This window comes from Delphinus delphis, chromosome 4 (assembly GCF_949987515.2).
Source record: "Delphinus delphis chromosome 4, mDelDel1.2, whole genome shotgun sequence".
NCBI lineage: Eukaryota > Metazoa > Chordata > Mammalia > Artiodactyla > Delphinidae > Delphinus > Delphinus delphis.
In genome coordinates, this window is record NC_082686.1 from 82,773,730 (window position 1) to 82,784,879 (window position 11,150).

General features: G+C 44.2%; 1 non-coding gene across 1 annotated transcript; it reads left to right on the forward strand.

Annotated features, from left to right (window-relative positions):
* Positions 1 to 1,287: 1,287 nt before the first annotated feature.
* On the forward strand, positions 1,288 to 1,360 carry TRNAR-CCU (transfer RNA arginine (anticodon CCU)). The gene has a single exon. It is a non-coding gene; the product is annotated as a tRNA-Arg (tRNA).
* Positions 1,361 to 11,150: the final 9,790 nt, after the last annotated feature.

Consider the following 11,150-nt stretch of genomic DNA (forward strand, 5'->3'; position numbering starts at 1 on the left):
GGCCATCATTTAAAAGTCTACAAATAATAAATGCTGGAGAGGGTGTGGAGAAAAGGGAACCCACCTACACTGTTGGTGGAAGGGTAAATTGGTGCAGCCACTATGGAAAACAGTATGGAAGTTCCTCAAAAAACTAAAAATAGAGTTGCCATATGATCCAGCAATCCCACTCCTGGGCATACATCCAGACAAAGCTATAATTCAAAAAGATACGTGCACCCCAATGTTCATAGCAGCACTCTTTACAATAGCCAAGACACGGAAGCAACCTAAGTGTCCATCGACAGACGAATGGATAAAGAAGATGTGGTACATATAGACAATGGAATACTACTGATACTAAGTCATATAAATGGATGAAATAATGCCATTTGCAGCAAGATGAATGAACCTAGAGATTATCAGATTAAGTGAAGTAATCAGAAAGAAAAAGACAAATGCCATATGATATTGCTTATATATGGAATCTAAAATACGACACAAATGAACTATTCTATGAAACAGAAACAGATTCAGACATAGAAAACAGACTTGCGGTTGCCAAGGAGGAGGGTAAGTGGGGAGGGATGGATTGGGAGTTTGGGACAAGTAGTTGCAAACTATTATACATATGTATAACTGAACCACTTTGCTCTACACCAGAAACTAACACAACATTGTAGGGAATTCCTTGGCAGTCCAATGGTTAGGACTCCGTGCTTTCACTGCCGACGGCATGGGTTCAACTAAGGTTTCACAAGCTGCAGCAGCATGGCCTAAATAAATTAATTAATTAATATTTTTTTTTAAATTGTGAATCAACCATGCTTCAATAAAAAAATTTTTTTTTAAAAATAATGTTTGGAACATGTATAATTCATGGTGCTCTAAAGCTAGCCATTGTCATCAGTTTAGTCTTTGGGCCCCATGCACACGCATACACGCGCATGCACACACACACGCACACACACACACACACACACACACACACAAAGATGGAGAGATAGGATGTGTGCTTGCTTGAGTCTCCATGATTACATGGAAGGTGCTTGATTGAGTGTGTGTGGTCGAGTTTGCAGGAGAATCCCAGGCGACGCTGCTGCAGGCTTTTGACAGTGCAGGCGGGGTATGGGGGGATCACAGGAGATGGAGAGGACAGGTTGAACATAACTGAGTTGGAACTTGCTCAGTTGGGTATGTGGATACTTGTGTACAACATGCTTCAATATATTTACCTCTGTGCCTTTTTTTGATAGTACAGACCTCTGGGAAAATAGTTTTTATTAACATCGCAAAAATGCAGGGACTTCCCTGGTGGTCCAGTGGGTAAGACTCTGCACTCCTAATGCAGGGGGCCCGGGTTCAATACCTGGTCAGGGAACTAGATCCCGCATGCATGCCGCAACTAAGAGTCCGCATGTCACAACTAGGAGTCCGCATGCTGCAACTGAGACCCAGCACGGCCAAAATAAATAAATAATTTTTTTTTAATTGCAAAAACTACAGCCCTACATTTTACATACTTGACTTTTGGACCCCATTTATTTCACTGTGGCCTGGGGTTCTTTCGCTTCATCGGGTGGTGGAGAATAGAAGCTGAATTGGAAGAGTAGACGAGAGGTCTTAGAGAAGTTAGCATTGGGACTGTATCAGAGTAACAGTGAAAATCCTGAAAAACGGCAAGGAATCCAAAATAAATAAAAGAAAACACAATTTTCTTTGCATTGTGCTAAACATCTGTTGCTAATTTTTTTTAATCATTTTTTTTACATCTTTATTGGAGTATAATTTCTTTACAATGTTGTGTTAGTTTCTGCTTTATAACAAAGTGAATCAGTTATACACATACATATGTCCCCATATCTCTTCCCTCTTGCATCTCCCTCCCTCCCACCCTCCCTATCCCACCCCTCTAGGTGGTCACAAAGCACCGAACTGATCTCCCTGTGCTATGCGGCTGCTTCCCACTAGCTATCGATTTTACGTTTGGTAGTGTATATATGTCCATGCCACTCTCTCACTTTGGCCCAGCTTACCCTTCCCCCTCCCCATATCCTCAAGTCCATTCTCTAGTAGGTCTGTGTCTTTATTCCTGTCTTACCCCTAGGTTCTTCATGACATTTTTTTTTTTTTTAGATTTCATATATATGTGTTAGCATACGGTATTTGTCTTTCTCTTTCTGACTTACTTCACTCTGTATGACAGACTCTAGGTCCATCCACCTCACTACAAATAACTCAATTTCGTTTCTTTTTATGACTAATATTCCGTTGTATATATGTGCCACATCTTCTTTATCCATTCATCAGATGATGGACACTTAGGTTGCTTCCATCCTCTAGCTATTGTAAATAGAGCTGCAATGAACATTTTGGTACATGACTCTTTTTGAATTATGGTTTTCTCAGGGTATATGCCCAGTAGTGGGATTGCTGAGTCATATGGTAGTTCTATTTGTAGTTTTTTAAGGAACCTCCATACTGTTCTCCGTAGTGGCTGTACCAATTCACATTCCCACCAGCAGTGGAAGAGTGTTCCCTTTTCTCCACACCCTCTCCAGCATTTATTGTTTCTAGATTGCTAATTTTTTTTAATGGCCTACAAACCCATGTTGTCAGCAAATTGTAGCTGAGGCTCAATCTGTGGCACATACAATGATATTGGAAAAGGGAATTATTGTTTCTATGAAATCATTTTCAAGGGTTTCGTTTTACTGTCAATGCCTCTGTATCAATTGTCATTAACTTTGAAAGTAAATTTCCACTGTGGCTTTTTTATCCCTTAACCTCATCCATGTGAGCAGAGCGCTTCCTTATCCCCCAGGGGGCTCTCGTCCACTAGAAATCAAAATTTCCTAGCCTGATCCCAACTCACAGCTGATGTTCAATAGCTTTCACCATCTCTGATTTTTCTTAGAACAGTATCATCAGAATTCAGTGGAATAAAAATAACATTTCAGTTGGATTTTCTCCTATCATCGTTCTCATAACCTCTCGTTTGCTGGTAATTTGACGTTTTTCCCCCTACAATGTGTTGCTTACCCTATTTTGCAAGCCTTTATATTATTTCAAAATTCTAGCTTTCAAATTTTTCCTTTAAATCTCAGAAGTGTGATATGCTATCAACTTTATAAATGTGTTTCTTTGTAAAATCTTCACTTTATCTTGATGGGGGAGTCACTGTTTATTAGAAAAGAACTGCAGAGTTGGCATGTTCACAAGGGTTCAACGTGGGCAGATATAAAACCAAATTTTCGATATTCAACTGAATATTGTTGACTCTTTTCCTTTATATTTGACATTTTGTCATACAGGCCAAATCACTATATTCCTATGTAAATGCAGAATTACCATGAAGATGACGGTTAAAAGGCGGACAGGGCTTCCCTGGTGGCGCAGTGGTTGAGAGTCCTCCTGCCGATGCAGGGAACACGGGTTCGTGCCCCGGTCCGGGAAGATCCCACATGCCGCGGAGCGGCTGGGCCCGTGAGCCATGGCCGCTGAGCCTGCGTGGCCCGAGCCTGTGCTCCGCGACGGGAGAGGCCACAACAGTGAGAGGCCCGCGTACCGCAAAAAAAAAAAAAAAATGGCGGACATATTTGGTGACTCCAATAATACAAGAGGATTGCTGTCAGCAACTTCTCAAAATGGTGAACTGAAATAAAACACAGTACAATCTTTCCTTGATGTATGCCATTGTTGCTTCCCAGGAAATCTGCTATTTAACTAAACCTTGCCAATAAAACCAAAGAGCATAAAAACACTTTGTGTTGGTTTGTAAAATGCAATTAGTTCTGGGCTCAAATAATTATAAGCAGGTTTTTCACCTACCTAATTCCAGGTTCAGTTAGATTCTAGAATTGGATCATTATAAACAGGTTTTTCACTTCTATTTAAAAGTCCTGAGGGACACAGTAGAAATCTTTTGTTGTGCCAGTGTGGCCCCACTAAATGCCAGCAGTAACCCCTATTCATTATGACCAAAAAAAAATACAAATGTCCAAAATTCTCTGGGGAGCAGTAGCGCCCTGCAGAGGACCATTAATTTTTATGAAGATACAATTGCACATCTGTGGTTTATGATCTAAGTTACACCTGATTTACATAAAAATACGGTCACTCAAACATGATCAGGGCTGTTTTAAGAGCTTTATGAGACTCAGTCCCTTACTTTGGAGGCCCTACCTTAACTATATCAAGCATTTAAAATGCACCCTCATCCTACAGTAAATATACTAACAGCAAGACTGGCTATGTGCCATGCACCATTCTAAGTATTTTACAACAACCTTCTGAAGTAGGCACTATTATTATTCCCATTTTGCAGATGAGGAACAGGCACAGAGAGGCTCAGTGACTTGCCCCAAATCACACAGCTCCTAAGTGGGGGAGCCAAAATATTATACAAAGCTAGGCACTCTGATGCGGACATACTATGTCCTGTGTAACTCTTGTAGAGTTTGTATTTAAGAATAATTTAAGACATCACTTAGGAGTTAGTTGAGTTGCAGATGACTTAACCTTTGTCAATTTCAGTTGTGGAGCTTTTGTTTAGTGTTTTGAGCCAGTCATTTAATTTGAGGTCGCAAACATCCTTGTAAGGTCCTTAAAAGGCCCCCAGATCTCATACTAAGCCTGCACTGTTGAAAGCCTACAACAGCACCTTCCATGCAATCAGGGAGACCCACAGCAGCGCTCACCTCCTCTCTCCTGGTTTTTAGTGTGTAGCTTCTAGAGCATCATGATCCATGCAATTGTTAGCTCTAATTTTAGCACCAACCCTGTAGGATAAGTGTTATTATCTCGATTTATGGAAGAGGAAACTGGTATCAGAATAAGTGACTCATTCAATGTTCACATTGCCTAAGAAATGACAGAGCTGAGAATTCAATCCTGGTCCTTAGGGGTCCAAAGTCTCGGCCCCCGTGATCTCAGTTTGGGCCCCATGGGGCTTTCCTGTCTCTTTGCCTAACACTCTTTCCCTAGTAATGGAACCTCAGCAGGTTTCCAAATGTCCTGCCACCCAGTTCCCATCAGCAAGAGGCACAGCTACTAGTTCTTTCCCTACAGCCACTGTCATTCCATTTCAGAGCCGATTAAGCCCTCAGACTCTCATTGGAGCAAAGCTAACTACAGAGGTGGTTCTGGATGGGGAACTCCAGAAGACAATTTTCTCAATGCCAGACCTCACCTGGTCCTCTTTTCCTGGGCACTAAAATCACCCATCACTTCTCCTGACCATGCTTTTTTTTTTTTTTTTTTTTTACAAACAAAAAAATTTTATTGAAGTATAGCTGAATTATAATGTTGACCATGCTTCTTAGAGTTCCCTTTCCCCACAACCCCAGAGGCTATGACTGCACCAAATTTCCCCTCATCCTGGTTGCCTGAACCCCCGAGGGTCCAAAGAGCATGGGGAGCAGATGTTACCAGCTGGTTCCTCTTGCTCGAGACTGAGATGGGCTCCACGGGCCCTTCACTTGGAAGCCTCTGAGAATGAGGCTGAAACAGCCAAATTTTATTGGACATGTGGTAGAGATAGCTGAGAGAAGCTCAGAAGTGGGGACACAGGAAGAGAGAAGCAAACAAAAGATCCCTTGCAGAGCCAGAGAGAAGGAGCGTGCATGTGAACAAAAACAAGAGAGAGAAACTCAGTCCCTGCCTTTCTGGTCCCCAAATCCTCCTGAGGTCTCCTACCCTTCCAATCCTTAGGCCTCATGAAATCTGCCAGTATCCTTCCGATAGATTTCTTTCTTGCAACCAAAGTTCCCTGCATCACCTGCTGAGCCCCACTGCAGCCTCAGGTGCTGAACCCCAGGGCAGGAGCAAAAAGGACCAGCTCATCAGTCCCAACCCTCTCACCCCCAATCGGATCTGGGATCTGGAAGGTGGTGGCACTTAAGTGAGTTTTCTAAGCACCTGTCACCTGTTCACCTCTGAGTCGCAAACACTCCAATAAATGATATGGAGTTGAGAGTGTGGGAACAATCTATTAAATATAAAAATAGCAATGCCATAAAGGCTGGACTAACCCTGAAAAAAAAGCTAGAAGCTAGGAGACCAGAAATTTCAGTACAATGTGAAGATGCTCCAAAATGAGACTAGGAAAAATTTGACAAAACATAGCATTTTCAAAGAAACACTTCTGGCGTTTAATTGCGTTTAAGGGCAGAGAAAACCTTCAGAAGTTTATTCCAAGGGAAAAAAAAAATAAAGAGGAACCAAATTGAGATAGGTGTTGGGACAGTAGAAATGAAAGGGTTAGGGGTATGGAGTTTGAATCTGAATGTGGCAGGCATAAAAATAGAATATAGAAGAGAACTTGCATATGATAAATACATTTGGGAACTATCAACTTGAAACCATGAAAATAGATGTATTCTACCTGAAAATAAGTATGGTGTGGTTTGTAATATTTTTTAAGGTTACCAACATTTGGAGAATGTGATAAACAGTATAAATCTTCTTCCGAGGTTAAAAAAAAATACTCATAACACAAAAATACACATAATTTTGCACGTAATTTCAGGAGGTACTCAGACTCCAAATACAGCAAAGACAGTCGGGAATTTATAGCCAATGAGCAGAGTGAGGAGGTCAGTGGATAAAAAAATTACTAAGAATAATTTGATTGGATATCAAGGGTAGAAGTATTCTTGATAGGCAAGCCAAAGTGATCAGATACCAAGGATAGGGGTATTCTCAATACGCTAACTTAGAGTTTCCCTGGTGGCGCAGTGGTTAAGAATCCGCCTGCCAGTGCAGGAGACACGGGTTCGAGCCCTGGTCTGGGAAGATCCCACGTGGCGCGGAGCAACTAAGCCCGTGCACCACAACTACTGGGCCTGCGCTCTAGAGCCCACGAGCCACAACTACTGAAGCCTGTGCGCTTAGAGACCGTGCCCCACAGCAAGAGAAGCCACCGCAATGAGAAGCCTGCGCACCGCAACGAAGAGTAGCCCCTGCTCACTACAACTAAAGAAAGCCCACACGCAGTAATGAAGACCCAATGCAGCCAAAAATAGATAAATTTATTTTTTAAATAAATAAATACACTAACTTAGTAGATTCTTTGCTAAAACAGGGCCTTAACTGGGGTGCTCTACCTTATAGCCCCTCCAGGATGCCCCAAGTCTAGCCCCACTGTAGACCCCAGCCCACTTTGCTCTAGCTAAGCCCTGTCTGTTGAGTGCCTGAATCTGCTCCCTGAGGTCCTCCTTTCCATGTTCACTTTGCCACTTCCAGACTCTGGAGACTCAGCAGTGACACAGATGGTTCAAGGCCTGCCCTTCCCCACCCACTGGATGGTATCTCTCAGTTCAGAGGCTTATCTATTTACCTGAGCTTGCTGGGCCCACACAAGGGAACATCACACAACCAATAAAGTGATGATCGCCTGAGGATCTGGAAATATAGTCACAAATCTATGTCATGGAGAGCAGGTATGTAGATACTCTTGTAACTAGACATGTCTCTACAGGAAACAGTCTAGTAAGCAACATGGCTGAATTTTCTTTCTGTCTCTTTTTTGGCTTAAACATTGTTCTGGTTTTCCTGCTCACCAAAACTTGGATGAATTTCACAGAGACAATGATAAAGAAAGCAGACACCAAAGAGCAGATACTATATAACTCCATATACGTGAAATTAAAAACAAGGAAAACCAATCTATGATGATAGGAGTCAGAATAGTGGAATTTCTGTGTTGACTGGAAATAGAACAAGCGAGCCCTCTGGGATGCTGGAAATGTTCTCTCTTGATCTGCAGCATGATCACGTGGGTTTATACATATGCAAAACTTTCTCAGGTAGTACCCTTAAGATTAGTGCACTTAATTGCATATAATTTATACCTCGATTAAAAAGCACAGAAACATTTATTATGGGTTCTTCCCTTCCACAACAGTATTCTCTGACTGGGTATACGTTTCCCCTCGCTGATCTGTCTTCTGGAATTCCTGGGTCCTTTTCCTCTTCCCTGAGCCTGGAGATTTTCCTTTCTGGAAGCCCTGTCTGGAGCTGAGAGCTACCAAATGGAGTTAAAATACTCTCAATCAAGGGACTCCAGGTTCTCTGTTCCATGTGCCAGTTATCAGGTTATTGCCTTTCAGCTCCAAGAGTGTTCCTCGGTGATAATGCACCTGGACCTTAAAATATTTCTCCTTTGCCAGCTGGCCAGATGCTAAGCTTTCTCAGTAGTGGGCTCTGGAAAGAGACTGGGGGAGGAGGGGGCCAGCTTTCCAGGTTCCAGTTGTGCTCCCCTGGGCAGCCTCCCGCAGCACGAGGCTTCTGCAGCACCTGGTCCAGCTACATGCATGGTTTCCGTAGAACCTAGCAGCCAGCAGCACCGGCACTTTTCCCTGGGCAGCTCCCCTCAACCCCCAGCGAACTCTTCCTCAGTGACTCCAGCTAGCACAGCACTTCAGCAGACCTCACCATCCAGTGAGCCCTGGCTGCACCTTCTTCAGTGAGGTCTGGATCTCCGTCTGTGGAGGGAGACCCTCTTGCAGCTTGCTCCTTCTTTATGTCTCTCTCAGCTCTAGGTGTAGTGACTGCTCCCTATATCCGCTACTACTGTATTCATCTGAGTTTTCTCCACCAATTACTAGCCAGCCTTTCTTTATCCCAATCCCCTGTTATAGTTAATGATTCTTTATTATTAAACTTTCCCTGTTCAAGTCACTGTGTGGTTTCCATTTCCTGATTGGACCCTGACTGATACATTCCCCTTGTGGGGTTTGGGGGTGTGGGGTTTTTACAGATAGAAGTAGCAATTGTCGGAGTAGTGACGCACTGAGGTAAAAGGCTCTGCTACCAAATTGCTGGGTGATCCTGGGTATCTTAGTCCCTTGAGCCGCTATAACAAAATACCATAGACTGGACAGCTTAAACAGCAGACACGTATATCTCACAGCTCTGGAGGCTATAAGTCCAAGATCAGTGCCAGCATGGTGGAATTCTTGGTGAAGGCCCCCTTTTGCAGATGGCCATCTCCTTGCTGTATCCTCACATGGCAGAGAAAGAGATCATCTCTCTTGTGTCTCTTCCTATAAGGTCATCAATCCCATTCATTAGGGCTCCACCCTCATGACTAATCACTTCCCAAAGACCCCACCTCAGAATAGCACACTGGGGGTTAGCATTTCAACATATGAGTTTTAGAAGGGGACACAAACGTTCGGTCCCTAACACTGGGAAAGTCACTTTTCCTTTCTGGCCTCAGTTTCTCCTGGGATAAAATGGGGAATGTGTCTGTTCATCCTCCACTACCTTCACAGAGGGGTTGTGAGAATGAAGTAGAAGCACTGTGAGCTCCTCGGTGGAGAGGTGCTCCTAAAATTCCTGGAGCTATTCCACCTACTAAAGTGGCTCGTAAAATTGACTGTTACGTAAAGATCTCTGCATTAATCAATTGCTACCCCTCCCACTGCAGGGAGGGAAACAGGGGTGGAGGAATACAAGAAGGCCTAGAGACTTTTGGAGGTAAGCAGGGGTGGCAGGACCTCTGGGAGATTCAAGGCAAGGGCAGATGTTGACCTACACCCTGTCTCTACCCTCAGATTAAGCCGATAGTTGGGGTTCACTTAGCATCCTATCTGTGACACTGTTCCCCAGCACACATTTGACACTGACCAGTGCTGAAATGTGATTCTCTTCTACAGGATCTCTGCACTGTGCAATTCCAGGTGGGGCCATGCACGTCACAGTTTTGCAAATGACCCTCCCTTGTGTTGTGCAATGTACAGCCTGTGCAGCCATACGCAGTAGCCCTGCCCGGTTGAGGGAGGCGGAGGCCGTGGCCACACACTCCCTGTGGGTCATCTTCTCTGTGGTCCTGAAGGGAAGGCCCTTCAAGCAAACTGATGACACAAGGAGCTTGCACCAGGCCTCCAGGGACCACAGAACAATCATACTAATTTCCACCTGACTGTCCTTTACCACCCAAACGGCAGCATCTTCCCTGGTTCCCATCCCTGCCTGTAGTTCTTCCACCAGTACCTCCAACTTCGGGCTTACAAAATTCCTTAGCGATTAGCATGATGTATCACACGTCATTACTTCAGAACGAGGAACCCATCTTATGGCAAAGGAAGTGTGAAATGGACATAGCATCACAGGATCTATTGCTCTTACTGTGTTCTTAGCATCTGGAAACAAACATCGGAAGAGAATGTTGGAATGGCCTGTTAAAGTCTCATTTAAGGCACAGGTTTCAGGACAACACCCTGCGGGGTTGAGGTGCATCCTCTAAGATGAGGTATAGGCACTGGCCAGTGGATGATATACAGAGTTGTTTCCTCTGCAGCTGTTCAACATGCATCCAGGAACCAAGAGGGAGAAGTGGGATTGACCCCTCCCACCATCACTCCCAGTGGCCTACTTTCAGACTTTGTGATTCCGGTACCTACAGCCTTATGCTCTATTGTATCAGAAGATCTGGCAGTCATAGTAGGGGAAGGAGGGCAAAACTTCAGACAGGCATACCATAGGGTCTGAAGCTACACCTACTACCTGGACCCTTGGGAATCCCATGCTGGTAGACCAGTAAGGATAGGTTGCGGGCGGGAAGGGGTGATGATTGACTCTGAAAGCCATGAAGAGCTAGAGTAGCTATATGATGGGGTACAGAAGGACTACAACTGAAACACAGAGGTTCCATGCCCAGTGATAATGGTAAGCAGTCAATTACTGCAACCACTGCCCGACAAAAGCAAGGTAGCTAAGGCTCAGATCCTTTGGGATGAAGGACTAGGTCTCCCCACCACGCAACCAACCCACACCAGTCAAAGTGCTGGTGACAAAGAGGGAAATCTATGATGGTGATGGAGAAGGAGATGATAAGTACCAATTTCAGTTTGGGGACCAGCTGCACCAGTGGGGACCATAGCTTGTTCTACTGACACCCTTATATTATATTCTTGCAGAGATTGTAGCTGACCACATTTGATGGGGGTCTCTGAGGTGGATTGGATTTGCTGGAAGGCAAGAACAGATCTGAGTGATACAGGAGCCCTCTTGTGCTCCACTTCAAATCCTCTTGGCCACAACTCTTACTCCAGCCACTGCTTTGGCAACCACTTTTGCACAGACTTCACCCAGTTCTTAGCCTGTGCAACCTGACTGTGCCTTGCCTTGGGCCCTTGCTCCCTTACTCTGAAAATCCTTCCACC